The 11,356-nt window shown below is 42.7% G+C and overlaps 1 long non-coding RNA gene across 1 annotated transcript in view; it reads right to left on the reverse strand.

Moving 5' to 3' along the window:
• Nucleotides 1–10,948, reverse strand: part of LOC141271357 (uncharacterized) — a 41,783-nt gene extending 30,835 nt beyond the window's left edge. Inside the window, exon 1 of the long non-coding RNA XR_012321909.1 lies at nt 10,766–10,948. This is a non-coding gene — a long non-coding RNA (uncharacterized lncRNA). The remainder of the gene's footprint in view (nt 1–10,765) is intronic.
• Between the last annotated feature and the right edge of the window lie 408 nt (nt 10,949–11,356).

Here is an 11,356-nt window from a genome sequence, read left to right on the forward strand (position 1 = left end):
CTGGTGACTCTGATGTGACCAAGAGGGAGAATGATGGAGTGCTGTGTGAGATGGCATGACCTCCACAATCACCCAACCTCAATCCAATTAACATCATTTGGTATGAGTTGGGTCGCAGAGTCAAGGCAAAGCAGCCATCAAGTGACCAGCACCTCTGGGAACTACTGCAGGACTGTTAGAAAGTCAGATGTCTACCTGATGAAGTTGCTTGAGAGAATGCAGGGCTGTGTAAAGCTGTCATCAGTGTAAAGTGTGTTAATTTGAGGAATCTAAGGTTTAACACATATATTCTAGTTTGTTTCACACGTGTTTCATTACTCCTTGTCTCCAAAAGAGTACCTCCATAGTTTTGCTGCCTTCAGTCTGAACCTACAATGTGCATGTTCCAATAATAACTAAGAAAAGCATTTAAAGATCAGATATGTCCAAAGTTTTAACTGAAACTATAAGTCTGGCTCTGACTTGCAATATAAAAAAAACTTTGCTACTTTAAAGTACCTTGTATTAAAAGTTTAACCACACACATATTCTGCATAGTCATAATAAGGTAACTAGAAGATACTTTTGTCATGTAGGCTACATTTTATAAAAGTGATAAAAAAGGTATCCTGAACATGCAGGCCCTGGAATCCTAGGGGGGCCAAAAGGTCACTGTAGCTCATATAAGAAGACCAATACATTTAAATGCCCAAAATAGTTATGGGCCTTGTTGGAGACTCTACACTGGGGTCTGTCAATTTTAGTGATGAGCGAACCCCTGACTGTTCAGATCCGGCGGGTTCTGCCAAATGCCGAACAGTTTATTAATCCTATAGTTATATTGTAAATAAAGACAAACACCCAGAATAAAGTCTCCAGACATGGATTATGGCGTGGGACAGAACTTTGGACAGGTGAGGGATATTGTTGTTTTTTATTTTTGTTTTCTTACAGGAGATGAGGGCTGTCAGTTTTGTCTGGCTGGTTATCAAAAATACACAGGAACCCATGCCATTTTACCTCCGGTCACATCTGCGGGCTCATGCTGTCATCTGACAGTGTGGAAACCGCAGCCCTTTGACCGGTGGTATTAATCTTACTGCTGATTAGAGGAAGTGTTTGCTGCGCTGTCTTGCACTTGACAGCATGGCAAATACCCCATGTTCGCCCCCCCCATTCCCACGCTGTCATCAGACAGTGTGGGAACCGCAGCACTCTGGCCAATGGTATTACTCTTACCACCAATCAGTGCCACCGGTGTTTCTCACGCTGTCAAGCAGATGACAGTGTGAGGAAAACCCGGTGTTCGGTGTTCTGTGCCGAAACAGTAGGTGTTCAGTATGGACCTCAAACTTTACTGTTGAAGTTCACCCATCTCTAATCATTTTGACATAAATTTGCCTATTTCTCAAAATACATGGACTGGAATGGTGAGGTCTCCGACCTTTTAAAGAGGTTTTATCAGAAGCAGCACAGTCGTGGCTTAAAGAACTGAGACTGGCACAGATTTTGTTTTTTTACTAAGTCTGCTACTTCTCTTTTTATAGAGACAGTTTTCATTAAATCTAGATTATTATGAAGAATGATGAGATGACTTGCAAAAAAAAAAAAATTCCACTTCCACTGATTTTCAGCATTGCAGCTAAATGACCTGATTATATAATTTCAATGTTAAATATGGTTATATCTAAGAAAATGTGTGCAGTCATCATTGCCTTGAATGAAAATGCCTCTACAGACAAGGACATTGCGTACATGATTGCCCCTAACCATTTATTGGATTATTAAGAACTCTGAAGAGAGAGATTTGATTGCTGTGGAGAAGGTTTCAGGGTACCCAAGAACGTATTGCAAGTGCCAGAAACATCCCTCAAAGAGAACTCAGCTGCGAGATTGGTTCATCATTAGTGTTGAGCGAGTATGTTCTGTCCGAGTATGCTCGGGCCGAGCTCCGAGTATTTACAGCTGCTCGGTGATATGGTTGAATCACTCCCGTGTGCATGATTTGCAACTGTTTGACAGTTTTATTACATGTGAGGAATGTGTAAGAAATAGACATTCCTCACATGTAATAAAACTGTCAAACAGTTGCAAATCATGCACACGGGAGCGATTCAACCATATCACCGAGCAGCTACAAATACTTGGAGCTCGGCCCGAGCATACTCGGCGAAAGGGTTAATAGAACATACTCGCTCAACACTATTCATCATCATTACAGAGTTTAATTGGGAATGGCAGGAGGCAGGTGCCAGTGCATCTGCAAGCATAGTGAGTCGAAGGCTTTTGGAGGCTGGCATGGTGTCAAAGAAGAGCAGCAAAAATCCACTTCTCAGCAGGAAAAACATCAAGAACTGACATTCTGCAGGAAGTACAGGGATTAGACTGCAGAGAACTGGAATAAAGTTATTTTCTTTGATGAAGCCCCCTTCCTCTTAGGGACATCTGGAAGAATGATTGTCTGGAATAGAAAAGGTGAACACTACCATGAGTCTTGCATCATGTCAACAGTAAAGCATCTTGAGATCACTCATGTGTGGGAGCTTTTCATCCAAGGGAGTGGGTTCACTCACAATTACAACTACGAACACTGCCATGAATAAAAAACCTCCAATAGCAACTTCTCCCAAGAAACCTGGAGTCATTTGGTGATGAATAATGCTTTGTCGAGCATGATAGAGACCATATCATAAGGCAATTTAGTTGTTTAAAAAATCATACAATGTGATTTTCTGTTTTTTATTTTTAGACTCCGTCTCTCACAGGTGAAGTGTACCTATGATAAAAATTACAGACCTCTCCATTCTTTGTAGGTGGGAAAACTTGCAAAATCACCAGTGTATCAAATACTTATTTTCCCCACTGTAAGTGGCTTGATGAACAAAACATTTGGTGCATTGGCAGGAAACTCCCCAGATCTTAATCCCATTAAGAACCTGTGGTAAATCATCAAAAAGTGGGTGGACAAACAAAAATTCAGAAATTGTGATAAGCTTCAAGCACTGATTAGGCAAGAATTGGGTTGTCATCAGTCAGGATTTGGCCCAGAAGCTGATATCCAGCTCCCAGAGGGAAGGGTCAGAAGTCTTGAAAAATAAGGGTCAACACTGTTAATATTGAGTCTGTCCATACATTTCATGTATTTGGAAATAAAGGTTTAAAAACATATGAAATACTTATAATTGTACTTGAGTAACCATAGAAACATTAGACTAAAATCGCAAAAAACACAGCCAACTTTCTGAAAATCAAAATTTGTCATTCTCAAAACTTTGTCCATGACTGTACTTGGCATGTACAGCTTGGCATCTTTAGAATGTTTTAACTTTGTTTGAGGACACATTGTTCATATGATAACCAAACATTTTGTATTGGAAATTATTTCCTGATTTGTATTTCCTCTCAATGTAGATTTTAAAATATCTATAACTGTTTGCCTAAGAGATTACAAAGGAATTAGCTTGCCAAATTCTTGCAAAATAGTTGAAGGTGTTATCTAACTTGAAAAAAAAGGAAAACAGGTAAAAAAACAGGCAAAAAAAATCCATTCACCTCTCCTTTTTCGTGATGATTCAGTGCCAACCCTCAGGCAGTAGTCCTGACCTTTTTTTTCCAAACCCTCAGGCAGTAGTCCTGTCCTTTTTTTTCCAAACCCTCAGGCAGTAGTCCTGTCCTTTTTTTCCAAAGTACAAAAATCTGACTGCTGCAGCCAATCAGTTATCTCAATAGTCATGTGCCATACTACTGGCACCTTTGGTCATGTCTCTGAGCTATAATACAAGGACTACAGCATGTGACTTCTGAATTCACTAATTGCTTTTATGGGTCACACACTCGTTGATCATAAACAAAGACATTCAGAATCTCCAGATTGATATTGATAATGTACATAGTGACGTGTTCTTTTGCCAACTTTCAATTGATCAGGGCAAACAACTGAGAAAAGCAATTGTTAGTTGACACTTCACAATGCCGGTGTTACCACAATCTTTTTAATTGCAGTGTTAATGACAGTGATTCCCTGTCAGTCAATGTTGTGAAAAGTTACTGTGAAATAATGTGAACTGTGCAACATAAAAAATGCATTAAATGAAATAGCTTTGGCTATATTTGTGGAGAAAACCCAAAAATGAGGGGATGTTGCGATATACTGTAGACCATATGATCAAAAGAAAAAAAGATACTTGGTACTTGAAGGGCTTTTCCTTCCCAGGGCAAACATTCGGGAAACAGTGCAGCTTGCTGAATACTAATGGTGTAATGTACAAAACGCATACTTGGGCTCACATGATGACCACTCGAACCAGCTGGCAGAGCTGAATCTTTACAGTGTGCCTATAACATAATTATTACTATTTCGCAAACTGCACAGTTTGACGAAAGTTTGCCTTGGGTGGAAGACACCTTTAAATAAGTTATCTACAAAATCCATTTATCACTCATCCACAGGATAGGTGATAAATGTCTGAATTGCTGAGGCTCTACTGCTGTGACCGACTAGCACTGGGTCCTAAAACCATTGTTTATCCAGCTGTCATGGCAATCCATCGACGCCTCGTGATCATGTCATGTCAGGCACATGGAATGACGCACTCCCTGCAAGCAGATGTTAAATGCCACTGCCAGAGATTGACAGCGGCATTTAACAGGTTAACAATCGTGGGCTTCGCTCCATCCCCGACTGTTGAAGGCACATGATGGCTGATTAAATCAGCCATCATCTGCATGGAAACATGTGAGCTTGGCGTGGGAACCCGCATCAAAGGCAGAGACATGACTTTTAATGTACATTTATGTCAAAGGTCATGAAGGGGTTAAAGGATAATTTCTCAGAATATGCTATCCTGTGGGTGTACACAAGGAATAACACTATCTTTGGCCCTTCTTGGACTTATATCTGGCATTTTCACCAGTTTTTCCACTGCACTTGTTGCCTAGGAGCCCTGCCACCACTGATAGACTGTATAGGTGTCTGGTAACTTAAGCAACAAGCAGTAAACTATCAAATAAAAAATTCCTCTATTATTGAGAACAGATTTTTTTTTTTTTATAAGAAGTCAATTGCCCAGTTACTTCTTTTTACAAGCACTTTGCAATGTTATCAATGGATGAAGTTTAAAAAAGTTCTTTAACCCCTTTAAAGCCCATGACGTATTAATACGCGTCTGTGCCCTGGGCTTTAAGAGCCTGACCCGTATTAGTATGTCATATCTTTAATGTAGCACCGCGACCAAAGTCACGGTGATCGCATTAAATTTCCGGAGCCATCTTACCTCTGGGTAGATGGCGCCATCATCGCGGGGGTGTCGCCGCCCCCCCCCCGCACCAGCAATCGCTGTGATTAGCTGTTGAAATCTGAACAGCCAATCACAGCATTTCTCACTGTTTCCGGCAATGTGATTGCCATAAACAGTGATCTGCAGCCTAGGATCGGTGCTCCTAAGAGCACAGACATAGGCTGTTGCTAGGACACCCCAGCCCTGGACCCAAAGCGCTAAGATCGGTGCGATCGCCGATCACATTGATCGCACCGATCGTAGCGCGACCGCGCGGTGACAGGGGGTCATGGGGCGGTGACCGGCTTGTGACCTGCCTGTCGCCACCACATGACCCCCTGTAATGTGATCCAAGCCCCCAAACTGCTGTGATTGGAGCGATCGAAGATGACATTGATCGCTCCAATCAGAGTACCTGAATACAGTTGACCGGGTGGTCACAGGGAGGTGTCACCTCCGTGTGACCCCTGTGGTGCGTGCTCTGCCCCAACCATGTCTGATTGGTGCAATCAATGTCACCAATCAGATGGCTGGGGCACAGCATGCACCACAGGGGGTCACAGAGAGGTGACACCTCCCTGTGACCACCCGGTCACCTGTATTCAGGTACTCTGATTGGAGCAATTGATGTCATCAATGATTGCTCCAATCAGATTACCTGACCGGGAGGTGACTGGGTGGTGACCTCCACCTGTCACCACCCTATCACCCCCCTGTGACTGCCCTGCAGACCCTCACACTTGGTGAGGATTTCTAAAGAGTGGTCACATCTGATCTGTCTGTCGCTGGGCCTTGTAGTGCCACAGAATATTCTGTGACACCACAAGACCATCTACTCACCTGCTCCAGTCACTGCTGCTGCTGCTGCTGCTCATGGATCTTCTGCTCCAGCGTCCTGGGTATCCTGCTCCTGACCTGCTCTGGTTCCTGCTCCAGAGCCTGCTGCTGATCCTGCTGCTGATCCTGCAGAGAAGACTTTGGTAAGTCTGTTCTCCCCTCATCCACCCCAATTCCCCCTCTCACCTCTTTTTACCCCCCCTTACCACCATTTTTTTTTCTGCGTCCTGAAGCAGTCTCCAGCTCTGATCCCGGTCTCCAGCTCCACTCCCGGTCACCAGCGCCGGGCTCCTGTTCCGGGCTCCCGATCACCAGCACCGGACTCTCGCTCCGGGCTCCTGGTCACGAGCACCGGGCTCCCGGTCACCAGCGCCGGGCTCTCGCTCCGGGCTTGCGGTCTCCTGCTCTGGAATCCCGGTCACCAGAATCGGGCTCTTGCTCCAGGCTCATGGTCTCCTCCTCCAGGCTCCCGATCACCAGCGCCGGTCTCCTGCTCCGGGCTCCGTCTCCTGTTTCGGTCCTGCTGCTGATCCTGCTGACCCCTTGGTAAGTCCATCTCTGATCTCCCCTCATCCACCCCAATCCCCCTCTCCCCACTCCCCCATCTTTTTACCCCCCTTCCCACCCCAATCCCCCTTCACTCCAGTGTCCCTGTTAATTCTCTCGGTTCTGGTCTCCAGCTCCAGTACCGGTCTCCTGCTCCGGGCTCCCAGTCTCCTGCTCCGGGCTCCCGGTCTCCAGCGCCGCTCCCAGTCTCCAGCGTCGGCCTCCCGGTTTCCTGCTCCAGGCTCCCGGGCTCCTGTTCTGGGCTCCCGGTCTCCTGCTCTGGGTCTTCTGTTCCAGTCCAGCTGACACTTCGGTAAGTACATCTCTGATCTCCCCTTATCCACCCCAATCCCCCTCTCCCCACTACCCTGTCTTTTTACCCCCCTTTCCACCCCAATCCCCCTCACCCCAGTGTCCCTGTTAATTCTCTTGGTTCTGATCTCCAGCTCCATTACCGGTCTTCTGCTCCAGGCTCCTGGTCTCCTGCTCCGGGCTCCTGATCTCCTGCTCCGTCTCCCGGTCTCCTGCTCCGGGCTCCCAGTCTCTGGCTCCGGGCTTCCGGTCACCAGCGCCGGGCTCCCGGTCACCAGCGCCGGGTTGCTGCTCCGGGCTCCAGGTCACCAGCGCCAGTCCTGCTGCTGAAAGAAGATCAGAGAAGACTTTGGTAAGTCATCTCTGATCTCCCCTCATCCACCCCAATTCCCCTCTTCCCACTCCCCATACATCCGTGCGCACATCCAGCAGCCGCCGAGTGTTGATCGATGACATAGTTCACCAATCCACACTCGTGCTCACTGTTTGCACCACATACAGTATTTCCTTTTTCCACACACTCTAAATAAAGTACTGACACACACACACACTCTAAATAAAGTATTGACACACACGCAACACATACATAACAAAAAATGTCACGCACATCCCAAACTCGCTATTCAGCGGAGGAGGCATACGCTTTTCTTGCCTCCGACACTGACTGCGAGGGCGAGGATCTCACATTTCTTTGTTTTTCCGACTCCTCGTCATCTTCCTCCTCCTCCTCTTCTTCCTCCTCTTCCTCTTCCTCCTCAGGTGCTGCTGGACCGCCCCGCAGTCGTCATAGGAGAGAAGATGATCCAGCGCTCCCCACTACTGATCCCATATGGACCTCGCCCCCCGAAAATTATGAGTCACTGATTCCTGAATTTGTGGCGGAATCAGCAATCAAGTTTGACACTTTTTTATTTTCACAAGTCAACATTATAATTTTCTGCGAAGTACTTGGGGGTTCAATGGGCTCACCACACATCTAGATAAATTCATTGGGGGTCTAGTTTCCAAAAAGGGGGCACTTGTTGGGCATTTCCACTGTTTAGGCACATCAGGGGTTCTGAGAACGTGACATGACACCCGCAGACCATTCCATCAAAGTCTGCATTCAAAAGCGTCACTCCTTCCCTTCCGAGCGCTGACATGCGCCCAAACAGTAGTTTTCTCCAACACATGGGGTATCTGAGTACTCAGGAGAAATTGCAAAACAACTTATGGGGTGCAATTTCTCCAGTTACGCTTGTGAAAATTTTTTTTTTGCATTTTTGTGGAAAAAATGTTTTTTTTTATTTTCACAAGTCAACATTATAATTTTCTCCTAGTACCCTCGTGAAAATAAAAATATTGCGACTAAAAGATCGTTTTTATGGAAAAAAAAATGTTTGTTTTTTTCACGGCTCTACGTCATACACCTTTGCAAAACACTTGGGGGTTCAAAGTGCTCACCACACATCTAAATAAGTTCCCTGAGGGGTCTAGTTTCCAAAATGGGTTACTTGTGGGGGGTTTCCACTGTTTAGGCACATCAGGGGCTCTCGAAACGCAACATGGGGTCCGCTGTCAATTCCAGCGAGTTTTGCATTGTAAACGTCAAATAGCGCTACTTCCCTTCTGAGCCCTGCCGTGCGCACAAACAATGGCTTTCCCCCACATATGAGGTATCAGCATACTCAGGAGAAATTGGAGAGCAAGTTTTGGTGTCCAATTTCTCCTAATACCCATGTGAAAATAAAAATATTGCGGCTAAAAGATCGTTTTTGTGGAGAAAAAATGATTTTGGCTCTACGTCAAAAGCTTTAGCAAAACATTTGGGGGTTCAAAGTGCTCACCACACATCTAAATAAGTTCCTTAAGGGGACTAGTTTCCAAAATGGGGGGTCACTTGTGGGGGGTTTCCACTGTTTAGGCACATCAGGGGCTCTCCAAACACGACATGGGGTCCGCTGTGAATTCCAGCGAGTTTTTCTTTGAAAATGTCAATTGGTGCTCCTTCCCTTCCGAGCCCTATTGTGCGCTCAAGCAATGGTTTACCCCCACATATGAGGTATCGGCGTACTCAGTAGAAATTGAAAAACAGCTTTTGCGGTCCAATTTCTCCTGGTATCCTTGTGAAAATAAAAAAATTGGGGTCTAAAATAAAATGTTAGTAAAAAAAAGTTAAATGTTCATTTTTTCCTTTCACGTTCAATTAATTGGTGTGAAGCACCTGAAGGGTTAATAAAGTTCTTGAATGTGGTTTTGATCACCTGGAGGGGTGCAGTTTTTAGAATGGTGTCACTTTTGGGTATTTTATGTCATATAGACCCCTCAAAGTCACTTCAAATGTGATGTTGTCCCTAAAAAAATGGTTTTGTAAATTTTGTTGGAAAAATGAGAAATCGCTGGTCAACTTTTAACCCTTATAGCTCCCTAATAAAAAAAATTTTGGTTCCAAAATTGTGCTGATATAAAGTAGACATGTGGGAAATGTTATTCATTAACTATTTTGTGTGACATATCTCTCTGATTTAAGGGCATAAAAATGTAAATTTTGAAAATTGCAAAATTTTCTAAATTTTTGCCAAATTTCTATTTTTTTCACAAATAAACGCAAGTGGTATCGAAGAAATTTTACCACAATCATGAAGTACAATATGTCCCAAAAAAACAATCTCAGAATCAGGGGGATCTGTTGAAGCGTTCCAGAGTAATTACCTCATAAAGTGACTGTGGTCAGAATTGTAAAAATTGGCCTGGTCATTAACGGGCAAACCACCTTGGGTTGTAAAGGGGTTAAATAAAGGTTTCCAAAATCCATTTAATTTTTTACATACTAAAAAGATAAAATAATTTTCATATACTAAAATATAATACTATATTTTGTTATCCAAGATATTATATATTTTTAAACTTCTATGGTACTATTGTAAAATGATACCTTAACTGTGTCAAGTACACACATTTATCAATTGCCCACTGAAAAGTTATAAAATAGTAAGTATGAAATTCCCATATTTTGCTAGAAAATACAAAAAATAGATTTTATGGCAATATGTATTCTATGAATATACTGTTTGTACTAATTAATTATTTGTTTATTTATTCCATGTATAGTCCAATTTTTTGAGTGGCTCTTATAATAATCATAAGTGTACTCACCTATTAGCTAAAGGTATTTAAAGCCTCATTCTCTGCACTTTCTTTAACTTGTAATTGTGGCACAGTATGTTAGCGTTATCTGATGGGTGGTCATCTGAATACAAAATAACTTATAAAGACTGTGTCTATTACCAATAGATGTATGGGTACTCTAAGAACAGGGCTGTCTTTGTGATAGAAGTATCCTCTACTATACCTGATGTTCTGCTTTTCATACAGGTTATAATGTCTGTACACATATAAACAATCCTCATAGTGCTCAATTGAGAGCATAATGCAGTATGTGTATCATATAATGGTACAAAATGATCAATAATACTTCTGCACAGTTGCCTAAACAGTGTCATTCAAAGAAGCGAATATCATACAATATTTTCACAATACTTCTATACAAAATAATATTGATTTATGGTGGCCACAACCTTCAGGGGAAGACATGAATGATAACCCCTTCAGATTTGATGGGTTATGATTATGAATCCTGCATGGCTACACAGATTACATACCCCTAGCAAGGAAAGGTACAAATAAAGATCATGGCACTGCATCTTGATCAACAGAAGACATCATGAAATCTTCTGACAACACATTACATTAAAATAGCATATACAGATAACCCTTTAAATTTGAGTTGTGTATTTCAATGAAACAATACAAAAAATGATTAACTTCTATATTACCTCGTTTAGTCCAAAAGATCCCTGAAAATGAAGAAGAACCTGGCTTTTATCATCAATGATAAGGAACAAACCTCTTTTTCATCCAATGCAGCTTAACAAATTTGGACAATGAAGATGAACCTGGGTATTATGTCAACAGTTGGTCGTCACACAGGGAGTATTCTGAAAGGATTAATTAAACATACTTTTTTTGTACTTGTACCTTCCCTACAGACTATTGTTTTTCATGACAAGTGGAAGCTTTTTTCTATAATTACACAACGATATTGTGCAGAATAGTTTCATTTTGGCAGATAGATAATGTCATTTAGGATGAAATATTACAATACCTTTACTCAGAAATATTCTTGGCTGTACAAACAAGGAAGAAGGAAATGTTCTGTACACTTTCAAGACAACCTGGGTCTCTACATCAAGAGGTATAGGTGTGCATAATGTCTGAGAATATGTGCAAACACACACGCACACACACATATATGTATACAGATAGACACTTATGTACAGTACAGACCAAAAGTTTGGACACACCTTCTCATTTAAAGATTTTTCTGTATTTTCATGACTATGAAAATTGTCCATTCACACTGAAGG

The sequence above is a fragment of the Phyllobates terribilis genome, unplaced genomic scaffold (assembly GCF_046119375.1).
Source record: "Phyllobates terribilis strain yellow unplaced genomic scaffold, ASM4611937v1 Scaffold_5__5_contigs__length_657084704, whole genome shotgun sequence".
Taxonomy (NCBI): domain Eukaryota; kingdom Metazoa; phylum Chordata; class Amphibia; order Anura; family Dendrobatidae; genus Phyllobates; species Phyllobates terribilis.